Raw genomic sequence first — 12848 nt, forward strand, 5'->3', positions numbered from 1 at the left:
GCTATCTATTAAATTACCCAATAAGTTGTATTTTTTAAACGCCTACCCCAACCCTAAACCCAATCATCAAGAGTACTGTAAAAGTGTTAATTATTGTTATACAGGGTCATGAACAAATGCTGCTATAATGATGTGCTGATCGCACTTACGACCAACTGCGTATCCGATCTAGACTTTTGCTGACTTTTGTTTTGTTTTTATGTAAAAATGTAATTGTTTTTTACGTTTTATTTTCAGATCCCACTACATCACGGCTCTTATTATGAACCTTGAATGAAACGCAGTCATCAACCTGTTAACTAAGACTTATAGTATATTTTAAGAGCTTTGACTTGAAAATTTCCATTTTAAAATTGCGAAAACAATAACATAACTTGTAGGTAACAAAAACTAAATGTGAACCTTCTAAAACTGTCAAGTTATCAAATATGGGAGAGGAAGCATTCACAGCCATGCAAACACATTCAGTATTTTTTTTTATTAGAATCTGAAATTAATGATAAATTGTTCTCATAGTGGCTGTTAAGCTCATGCTAAATTATATTCTCTAACCCAGTGGTCACCAAACTTGTTCCTGGAGGGCCGGTGTCCTGCAGATTTTAGCTCCAACCCTAATCAAACACACCTGAACAAGCTAATCAAGGTCTTACTAGGTATACTTGAAACATCCAGGCAGGTGTGTTGAGGCAAGTTGGATCTAAACCCAGCAGGGACACCTGCCCTCCAGGACCGAGATTGGTGACCCCTGATCTAACCATTTAAAAGCCTGTTTTTCCATTAATTATAAGTAATAAACGTTCTGCTGCAGTGAAAAGTCAGGGAATATGATATTTAGCTTTGAATGGAAACCCTGCACTGAAAATGATTTCACAACATGTTACTGTAATTTTTCACAGAAAATTACATTAGTATTACTTTATAAGATTTTAACTGTTAAATTTTTTTATATTCTGAATTTTATTGTGAAATTGAGGCAGGCATCATGATTACAGCAAATTACTGTAAAAAAAAAAAAAAGGGGCTATGTCTTTTGCACGTTAGTTATAGGAATTCCAACACTTTTATTTAACAGGAAATAATACACATAAACTTTTATGCTAGTACAGGCACTTTTTTTTTTTTTTTTTTGATATTTAGAAATATTTACAGAATTATTTTTATTATGAACTACCTCAGTAATTTACTGTGAATTTATGCAGGTTACAGTGAAAGTGATGCAAGTATTTGCCAGGATTTATTATAAACTTAGGGTTGAATAGTTTATAGTATGGTCCAAATAGTAACAAAGCACTAAAAGGTAAGCTTTTTGAATCTCCTGTACAAACATTTTATATGTAAAACTTAATTAGGCACATTATATTGTTTCAGCATTGATATCTCAATGTGCACATCTGCAGTAGTCGCATTGCAAATATATGCAATGTCTAGTCTGAATTATAGTTGATCTGGAGCTGTAGAATTGTATTTAATAACTGCATTTATTAAGAACTTATATGATTTATGTCTTGTTTCTTGTCCAAATATCTAAAGTTCAAAGTGAAAACGATACTTTCACTTACCCCACAGGCATATAATTTCCTTTAAAAAAATATTTTTTTTTCTAAAACTATACTAAACAATATTTTTATTTGGTCTTAGATTTTGTTGTTGTTGATATTTTGACTAGAAACTAGACAAAGTAAGAAAATAATTTTTTGGCATTGCGATTTTTTTTTAATTTTTGTACCCGAATCCTTTAAAACTCCTTAGAAAATTATCAAATAGAGAAATTCAAACTATTTTGTGAAAACGTATTAATATTGCAATAATTCTCTGAGAAAAATAAAATATCACAATATCAGATTTTTTTCCAATATCGATAAGCCATAATAATAATGGTATGTAAAAACAACAACAAATTATATAGCATGCATAATTTACACACTTTATATGCAATATAAAAAGGATATGTAATGAAGACATTTTGTTTTGCTTCAGTCATTCTCCTTAAGTAAAGAGAATGTTATTTCCTCGTCATTTATTCCAAACCTGTTTGAGTTTTCTGTTGAACACTTAAGAAGCTATTTTGAAAAGTGTTGGAGACTGGAAGCTTATGACTTCTGTAGAAATGTTTTGCATTATGGGTGTATTGGTTTCATTAAAATATGATTTTTATATATTATTTATTTTTATATATGATTTATATATTTTGTATTCAACAGAAGAAGGAAAAAGACAATATGAAGTTTGCAAATGTTTAGAACATTTTTTTAAACGATGTTTCCCTTAACCTCACGGTGGCGCTGTTCTCCGCGGTATTTCTTAAACAGAAAGCACAGTAATATTTGTTGGCTTTGCAAAGCACTCTACGTGTATGTTAAGGCTATTCTCCTCAAGCAAAGATACAAGCTATCAACGCATTATAACAATATAGTCTCTGAACGCTGAACTAATAGTGCAGTCTCTTTCGGGACGTTTCGTTCCGACAATCTCGTATTGTTTCACAATTGTTGTCAAGCGCGTGCCAGTCTAAAAGAGTGTGAACAGCAGAATATTGCATAAGTCACTGTTTGCAGATTTCCCTCTGAGAGAAGTTACACTCGATGTAGACCTTTGATCGACACGCGCTGGAACTGCAGGATTCGTTTCGATATTTCATCTCGCTCGCCTTTACATGGAAGTATTTTCAAAAAGGAAATAAACCTGTCGCCGTGTGGGTTTTGTTTGGATACCTGACACATTTGGGGTTTATTGCTGTTGCTGAGTAATCACGGTAAGCTTTGGCTTTCTGACAGATGTACTCGACGAGCTTGTGGCTATCAGAGGCTTGTTTTCTGGGAATATGGGGGAAAAGTGAGAAATGGGTATGAATTTGAGAAGTCGATACTGTTCAGAGACATGAAAAATTGAATGTTGTAAGCCTTACTGGAGAGTTTGTTCGCATTTTATTGGTCATATTTTACAGTAAGATTTTACTACGTTAGTCAACATCAAGTAACTCGAAGTAGCTACGTTTTAAGTATTTCTAATGTTAATTTATACATAGTTTAATGCAATACTGAAATGAAGGCTAAAAGGTTAATAGTATAATAATTCTCCTGAATTGACATAGACTTATAAGTGCAGGAATTACTAAATGTTAACATATATTAATAAACACTGTAACAAATTGCTAACTTTTGTTAACATCAATGCTCTGACTAAAGTAACTTTATTGCAAATTGTTGCTGTTGTTTATATATGTAATGGTTAAAATGTTAAAAACCCCACACACATACAGTGTTTAGCATAACCCCATTTTGAATAGTTTTATCCATTTCTCAGTGAAGATAGGCAATGTATTTGGGTGCATTTTAACAATTTAGATTTATTAATCAGATATATTTATTAAAATAACATTTAGTCAAACTTAATTAGAAATTGAAAGATAATACAATTCAATTGAAGCAAAATATGACCCAAAACAATTACAACCTACACAATTTTAAAAAATTGTTAATTTTTTACTTCTCTTGATTTTTCCTCCTTTTAAATTTGCATTTAATATTTTTCTATAACAAATGTGTGGGTACTAGCTTTTGGACCATTATCATGAGTCATTTTGTTAAATAAGCTCCAGATTTGGCTTCAGTATTGAATAATCTAATGTGAATGCACAAATATAATATTGTATAGCTTCCTATTAAAAATAATAAATTAAAATATTCGTGAGATGTGTATTTATATATGCTGAGCACTGTATATTTTGTTATAATATAGGCTAATCTTTCTAATTATTATTTTTAATATTTTTATTTTTTTCTAAAGTGATAATTTCACAATTAGATCAACAACAATTGATAATTTTTCTGTAAATCTTGGGTTTAATTTAAGGCAGTTATGTCTCGAGGCTTCCTAATAAATTAATTGACTGTCCACTTGGTACAATATAGTCATGATGGATAGAATTGCATCTGTCGGTTTACTGTCCTCAAATTAAAACACCTTGTTGTCATTCAATTTTACAGATAAAATGGCCTAATTGTTTGTGAAATGGGCATTTTGTAATCAAGGCAATACATCTTGACTTAATTAGAATAGGCTTTTGAGAAATTCATATTATAGGATTGTATTTTACTATATTTTATTTCTGTAAATACCCTGTGTTTTTGGGCCACTTGGATTTGACTTAAATTTTATACATTTTTAAGACCAGCCTGACAACCAATTGAACATTTAAACTTAAAAAACACTGGTAAATTTGTTTTTAAATTAGGCTTTTTACTATTTTCATACAAAACATTTGGACCATCCCTTCCAAAAGCTGGTACTGTTTTGTTTTCCTAAAAAGTTTCTATTTGATTAAATTAGGCAAAACAAACATTTAAAATGTACATCAACAGCCTTGAAGTGAATCATCACAAGCAGGATGTGATGTTGGTTTCCAGCGTGGCTCATCTAACTTGGTTTTTAATGAACCTGTTATGACATTGATAATAGAGTGCAGATTGCTTTGGCTTTGGAATAACAACAACAAGGGCTCGTAACCTGACCACTCTGGCACACTTTTTCTCCCACAGCAGCACTTTAAATGTGGCAAACTGCCTTTTCGACACAGCTTTGATTCCCTCTCTAATATTATGAAACATCCACTTGGAGTTTAGAAAGCACAAAGCCTAGGAAAATGCTATCCAACTGGTGAGCCGTGTCCTTATGTTTGCTGTATCATCATTTTGCCCCGTTGCTCGCTGCAAGGTTGCTATGCAGGCTAGAGTAAACGAGTAGATACTGGTGCCCGTAGTATGTGGGGGAGGTTTTGCTGGCGAGATAAACAAGCAGCCAGCCATCGTTAGGCATACGGCAGCAGGAACATGGCGGCGGCAGTTAACTATAATGCTGTTTCACCAAGCCGAAGGTCAGAGCTGGACATAACGCACGGGATTTAGGAGGAAACCAAACACCGTAAGTTCGACATGGTTGCAAATCTTCTATGTTTGCCGGTGAATGGCGGTTTGTGGAGGCTTTGTAACGCGATTTTTTTTACCCACTCGCTGCAGGATCCAATCACAGTTCCGCGGCGGCGGTATCCTGCATTAGCTTGCTAAACCAGCTACGCTCGCTATTTCAGCCTGGTCACTTTGCAGAGTTGGGGAGTTTTGTTTTGCTTGTTGCCTTAGTGTAAACAAATCTCTTTGAGCGACCTTCAAGCGGAGGCACGGCAGTTATTGTTCAAACATTTCGGCTGTGTCGCTGATTTACTTGATTCGCCCGCGCTGCTTGCATTTGAGCGATTAAGTTTAGCCAGCTCCCCCCTTTTTATTTGCCTGGCTAGCGTTAGCCTGCGAGCCTCCATTTGACTCGCGCTGGAGTCTGCTTTGAACATTATTTGTGGGCTTTTTAACTTTAGCGGGCGGAAAAAAGTGCTACATTGTAACGTGTTAATGGAGTTCCCCGGGAACACTCGTGTTACATCGCGAGTTCCGAAGCTAACGTTAGAGGCTGAAGGCAATAATGTTGCTATCGCTGTGCTGAAAGTAAATGCGCGGTGTTATTTGACAGTCTCAGCGAGGGCTGAGATTAGTGAGTCAGCTCTTTGCTCAACTACTGCACGCCACGGTTCGGTTTTCGGGAGCTCGACTCCGTGGAGAAAGGAAAAGTTGGGGCGCCGGTGGATGGGATTGGGAATGCTGCTAATTAGCATTTTACCTCGTGATTTGCCTGGACTCCGCTATTATATGTGGAGCATGGGCTGCTTTTGTCATCCAGAAGATTTTTTTTTTTACTTTGGTCGACTGAGTTCGTAGTCGCCGTGACGATGTTTTACGGTCGTCTGACGTCACGAGTCACAACGCCGGGTAGTTCAGTGGGTCTAGGTCATGTTTAGATGCACCTTAGCATTTAACTCATAACTCATTAGTTTAACACGAGGGAGATGCGCGAGTTCTTATTTGGCCATGCATATGTGGTTGAGTGTTTGTTTTCATACAGTTTTGATGGAATCTCTCTTTATAAACGCAGGTCATTGTTTTATTTATTTCTAATTTGAATTTGTGGATTGCTATCGTAGGGATCGGTAACGTTAATTGTTTGTATTCGATTCTATATCCAGGATTTAGTTTATTAATGGTTCCATTAACAGCTTACAGCAATAACCACTAAACTAACAGTACTGGTGATTACCAAAATCCTTATGTTTTTTATGGTTTAAACAGAGTAGCATTAACTAATGCTTGTCTGTCTATTAGGGCTGCACAATATTGGCATTGAATATTGTAATATTATGATATTAGAAAGAATTTATTATTCTAGATTGATTGGGATGATTCTGTTGGAGAGTATAAGCATAAAATATAAGAAACAATCTACAAGCATATATGAATTTAATAAAGAAAAATATATATTATCTAAATAAAAAGTATTTTATTGTTTTCCAATGAGTCAATCTATATTCAGGTATACATTAATTGAATAATCTATAATCCATAATTATAAATAGTCTCTGTTTTATAAACAATTAAATTAAATTAATCGTTATTATTTTTTTTAAATCAAGCCGTGCTATTTCTTATGCCTGAATGCTTTTAAAATTTTCACACAGTTACAAGCCTAAAAAATAATAATTCAGAAAGGCTGTATTGTAATTATAATCTATTGGAGCGATCACGATACTGAAACGATATATTGTGCAAATCAAAAAAAAGTGCACACTAATATTTAAGTCAGTAATGTGGAACGTTTGCAAAACACAAATTTTGTCTAAATTTTGTAGTGTGTTTTGGTTGTTCATTTACATAACAATGAAGCAATTTAGTAATTCTTTAATGTTAACACACTCATAATGCACTGTTTGTAGTGGTTTTGCATGTCATCTGTATAATACTACATATAATATTTCAGCATCGACATCACAATGTGTGCATCCGCAATAGTCACATTGCAAAAATATGCAATGTTAAGTTGACTTTTGTCATTTTTACATTTACATTTAATGCATGCACTGTTTACTGTCACATTTATATTTGCTTTGTTGCATGTATCAATGCTTGTAGTTTATGCATAATTCACTCCCCTACAAAATCTTCCCAATCAAAGTTAATACATTCAGTAACACTTTAAGCCTGGTTTATACTTCTGCGTCAGATGACTGGCGTAATTCACGGCGCAGGCAACGCGGGCAGCTGTGCATTTATACTTCTGCGCGCTGTCTCTGTTGGTCTGCATTAACACTTCCGAAACGCTAGTTGGCAGTGAGTTGTAAATGTTCCCCTGTGTCGAGTTTCTTCGCTTCTGTTTTGCTTTTCCTGAACACTTCCAGGATGTACAAGTGACTGAAACTCGCTCATTTTGAGGCAGGAACCGGCTGACGTGCGATAACTTTAACTATGAGGTAAACACAAAACAAAACTTTCCATCCGGAGCTCATTCACGGGACTCCACACTTGTAAACAATCGCTCGCGCCATTCGCGCGGCTCTCGGTGCTGCCCAGACTCATCAGCACTACCAAGCCGACCAATCACAGAGCTTGCACTACGCGTTGTTGCGACGTGTAGTTACATTTTTTTTGAGAGGTGCACGTAAGCGAAGGTCTATGCGTCAGCGCCGTAACTTACGCCGGCGTTTGACGCAGAAGTATAAATCAGCCTTTAGGGACCAATTCTCACTGTTAACTAGTTGCTTATTAGCATGCATGTTATTGACATATTGGTTGCTTAATAATATTTATAAATCACATGTTCTGTATAATCTTATTCTACATGCCTAACCACACCCAATACCTACATTACCTTAAAAACTATTAATAAGGAACAAATTAGGAGTTTATTGAAGCAAAAGTCAAAATGGTTTGCCAAGAACGAGAACTGAACCTTAAAATAAAGTGGCCAAAAAGTCTTTCCAACTGTAACAAAGTATATCAAAAATATATATTGCAATGTCAGATTTTTCCCATATTGTGCAGCCCTATTTTTGTACATCATTCTCATAAACGTACCCGAAGACTACTCATCATCATATGTCCAATTATTAAGCAACTGCAAGTACAAGTCTAAAGTATGACATCACATGATTCTTGATACATTTTGAGTCAGAGATGACTTGTGATTCAGCAAGAGAGCTGACTTTCTGATTAATAGTGTAGTTTTTTGAATCGCTGAATGTATGCTTGCCTACTACATTATAGCAAAGTAGCCTTAAGACAAGTAATTTCACTTGGCGGCCAACTTTGAAGCATTCTCTTTGAATTGAGAAACATCAAATTCTCTGAAACTGTTTGCCAAACTTTACACTACATTTCGTGTTTGGAATCACCAATAAAGTTAAACATCAAATGTCCTGTAAGTTTCATTTCTAAAAGTTTGAATCAAACAAAATTGGCATTTTTTCAGGTTGCCCAATTACACTTCTTGTGTAGTCGATCCTCTTAATTGTAGCATGTGCAAGAGACATGTCTCTGTAAACCAATCTGTTTTGCAGAGAATCTAGCTCCACTCTTCATTACTGTACTGTTGTGCTAGTTAACCTTATGAAGGAACCCCAAAAAATGAATATGCGTTTGCTATTTTGGTACTTCTGACAGTGGATAAATGCATACCATACTGTACCATACTTTATGAGTCTTTTGTCAATGAAAGTTAAGTGATGAAACTAACTAGTCACATGATGACAACTAATGTATTATTACATTGATACTACACACATTTATACCAGATTAGTCTTGTGTATGTGATATGGCAAAACGCTAAACACATGCAGGCATTTCTTTCTTTCTTTCTTTCTTTCTTTCTTTCTTTCTTTCTTTCTTTCTTTTTACTAAACTAGTCTGCACTGAAAACAGGAGACTTAAACTGGAGAAACAAACAGAGGGCCAACTAAAAAGTAACTTGTGGTTATACAAAGAGTGGCCAACACAAAATACATACATTCCTAATATGCGAGTCCCATCTCACACGCAACACACTACAGTTATATGGTGTAAATACAGCACTACAACATACAAAAGAGAGAGATTGACTTAGAATGTCATGACCATGTGAGCCGCATGTCAATGTGTGAGACTTATAAGGATGTGGCCACCTTTAGCAGCCACAATAGTTGTTTCCATGATTGTATGAACCCTCATAATTGTAATAATAAGAAGAATAAATTAAATATTTCTCCATCCTACCTTTTGTGGAATTAGTTTTCCTATTTGCACACATCATCCTTCTACTAGTTCACACAAACTTGATAAATGACTGGTGACTCACGTAAAAGATAAGTTTCCATTCACTTAACTTCAGAAATACAACCCGCACACTTGCTTTTAAGAGGAGAGAGCAATAGTATTGAAATGATCATGCAGCCAACCACCAAAAAGCTCAAAAAACGCATGTTGTCTTTATATATTCCAGCAGTATGCAAATGCTAACAATTCATGCTGTTGCTTGAGTTAAGAGCACTTCACACTAAAAGGCAAGTATAAGAAGTGATCCTTGACAGTAAAAAATGCAGCAAACAGGTAGCTGTGTGCATTCTGACTGAAATCCCTGGCACATGTAAACATGACATCAGAAAAAAAGATATGAAATAGATTTGAGTGAGTGTGTTTACCTGTGAGGATGATAGACTGGCGGGGAAGGAAAGCGAAATCGGGGAGTGATTGGATGTGCAGTTAACCCAATCGTCTCAGCATTACTTTTAAATATAATTATATGTAATTTTGCCTATAAAAATATTCAGTCACAACAGCAGGAAAATGGTCGCAAAATGTGTCCATTTGGCTGCAGCCTGAAGCCCTGCACAACAATCCACAATATCTGAAAGCAGGACAACAGCAAAGGTTTGCTTTCACTTTCAGATTCACAAACAAGGCATGACCAGACTGCGATGTCAAGTTTGCAGTTAGATTGTTTTTATTTGAAAAGTTTTAATTTATGATCATTTTAAATGAAAAAAAAAATTATATATATATATATATATATATATATATATATATATATATATATATATATATATATATATATATATATATATATATATGAGATTTTTTAAAGAGGGCCAAAAAACAACGTTGATTGAGGGCTGTGGGCCAAATATATACCAAACGTGTGTGTGTGTGTTGAAGTGAATTATGTTTATTTTTTCCCCCAATTTCTGTTTAACAGGAGGAAAGATTTTTTTCAACACATTTCTAAACATAATAGTTTTAATAACTCATTTCTAATAACATTTATTTTATCTTTGCCATGATGACAACAAATAATATGAGTAATTTCCTAATTTATTTGCTAATGTAAAAAAATAACTAGAAAAAAAACATAAACGATTCACTTTTACAACAATGGAGTTCAATGCTAATAACACTAATCAAGCTTCTCCTGGCTTTACCTTGATTTGCTCACCGATGTTTTGTGCATTGTCTTTCATCTGTCAAGTGAAAGTACTTGCGTTTTTAAAAGTCAGATTAATTTACGGCATTTAGTTGAAACATTTCATTTTAGTTGGCTTTTTTGTAGCTGAGCAATAAAATAAACAAAATGGTATGTTAAATTCAAAATCACAATCTTTTTTAAAGGCATTTACCTCAACCATCATTCTGCATCTCTTTTTAAATGGGATGGTGGGCCAAATCAAAGGTTACCATAGGCCAACTTTAAGGCCCTACTTTGGGCATCTCTGTTTATATAGGTTACCAACAGTTTCCAGTGGTTTAAAACAATTTTTGTGGATGTATTATTTTTGGAAGTTGCCTGTTGTGTTAAGTTTCCTAAGCAAGAAATAGCAAAAAACACTCTTTTATGCAAAGCAATAGGAACAGAGGCAAACCAAACCTAAATTTATTGTTGCACCCATAGAAAATAGTAAATAAACATTTAGTTTAGAGCAAAGAGTGATATGGGATACATTTTTCTTTGAATTTGTTTCTGTATTAGAACAGGTTCTTGGTTTCGGAAGCCTTTTGATTTCCTCCATTGGTGGTTTATAAGAAATTATCTGCTTGAATGGCCAATCTTGGAGCCTGTAGACTGACAGCCGGTGTTCACCTCAGATTTGCATCAGTGCTGCTCAGAGCTGCAGTCGTGCAACTCAGCCTGTTGGACCAGTAGTTCAGTTCATGCTAGCTTTGTTACCCAGCTCTTACATCATGCTGACACATTCCACAGTAGGGCTTGTGTGGTGAGCAAACGCTCCCACAGCCCAATGTAAGAGTAATACAGCCATTACTTTAATTAGTTCAGGTAGTGAACAATGCATTGCATTGGAGTTTTTATGTTAAATAATTCAAGAAAATGACTGCAGTTTGTATTGATAATTAAATAAAGACAAGTGTTAAGAAATAAAATTGAAATAAACGTTAATATATTTGATAAACTTTACAAAAATAGACATACAAGAGCTCAGTAGAAATAAAAAAAAAAACTTTAGAATTTTAACTATACATTTACCGGCCACTTTATTAGATACACCTGTCCAACTGCTTGTTAATGCAAATTTCTAATCCGCCAATCACATGGCAATGCATTTAGGTATTTAGACATGGTCAAGACGATCTTCTGCAATTTAAACCGAGCATCAGAATGGGGAAGAAAGGGGATTTAAGTGACTTTGACTGTGGCTTGGTTGTTGGTGCCAGACGAGCTGGTCTGAGTATTTCAGAAACAGCTAATCTACAAGGATTTTCAAGCACAACCATATCTAGGGTTTACAGAGAATGGTCCTAAAAGAAAAAATATCCAGTGAGCGGCAGTTCTGTAGGCGCAAATGCCTTGTTGATGCCAGAGGTCAGAGGAGAATGACCAGACTGGTTCGAGCTGATAACTTAAATAAACACTCGTTACAACCGAGGTATGCGAGAGAGCATCTCTGACACACAACATGTCCAACCTTGAGGTGTATGAACTACAGCAGCAGAAGACCACAACGGGTGCCACTTCTGTCAGCTAAGAACAGGAAACTGAGGCTACAATTCGCTCAGGCTCGCAAAATTGGACAATAGAAGATTAGAAAAACATTGGCTGTTCTGATGAGTCTCGACTTCAGAATTTGGCATCAACAACATAAAAGCGCGAATCATTTCAGAGTGGTTTCTTGAACATGACAATGAGTTCATTCACTGTACTCAAATGGCCTCACAGTCACCAGAACTCAATCCAATAGAGCACCTTTGGGATGTGCTGGAATGCGAGATTCGCATCATGGATGTGAATTCTACAAATCTGCAGCAACTGCGCAATGCTATCATGTCAATTTGTTCCAAAATCTCTGATGAAAATTTCCAGTACCTTGTTTAATCTATGCCACAAAGGATTAAGGCAGTTCTTAAGGCAAAAGGGGGTCCAACCCGATTATAGTAAGCACCTAATAAAGTGGCCGGTGAGTGTATATTTATTTAAGAACAATTAGTTATGATGACTTAGTACTTAAATAAAAAAAATTGAATAACAAATAAAAAAAAATGAAATTACAAAATATTTAATGGTTATTTATTAATACTAGTAAGTTGAATAATTCAGCACAAGCAAATTAGAAATATGAAAATAGGACTAAAATAACAAATAATTTATAAATGGGAATAAAATATAAATAATAATAAAAATACAAATAACTTAAAATTGTTAACACTTTAAACTCAAAAAGGTTCAAACTAATATTTTATATCAGATCTTAAAGGATATTTAATTCGAGAAATCAATACATACTGCGGTAGTTTTAAACAACACTCCAAAGTTGTAAATAGGTCAAAAGTCTGCAGTGTGGCATTAAAAATATTAGCAGTTAAACCGAATCTTCAGCAATACTCGGCACATTTTTTTGTCTAAAAGCATGTAGTTCCTTTTGTAGGAGAAGCTTTTATGACAGTTAGTAATAGTAGAAGCCTAATTATTTAGCCAATGTTTTCTGTCAGCCAAAA

At 34.8% G+C, this 12848-nt stretch overlaps 1 protein-coding gene across 8 annotated transcripts in view; it reads left to right on the top strand.

Annotated features, from left to right (window-relative positions):
• Window positions 1-2326: 2326 nt before the first annotated feature.
• Window positions 2327-12848, top strand: part of ncoa2 (nuclear receptor coactivator 2) — a 216080-nt gene continuing 205558 nt past the window's right edge. For 4 of the 8 annotated variants that reach the window (XM_087308936.1, XM_087308938.1, XM_087308940.1 and 1 more), the window contains exon 1: window positions 2327-2752. The gene's annotated coding sequence lies outside the window, so the exon portion shown is untranslated. 8 annotated transcript variants of the gene reach the window in all.

This window comes from Danio rerio, chromosome 24, assembly GCF_052040795.2.
Source record: "Danio rerio strain M-AB ecotype USA chromosome 24, GRCz13ab, whole genome shotgun sequence".
NCBI lineage: Eukaryota > Metazoa > Chordata > Actinopteri > Cypriniformes > Danionidae > Danio > Danio rerio.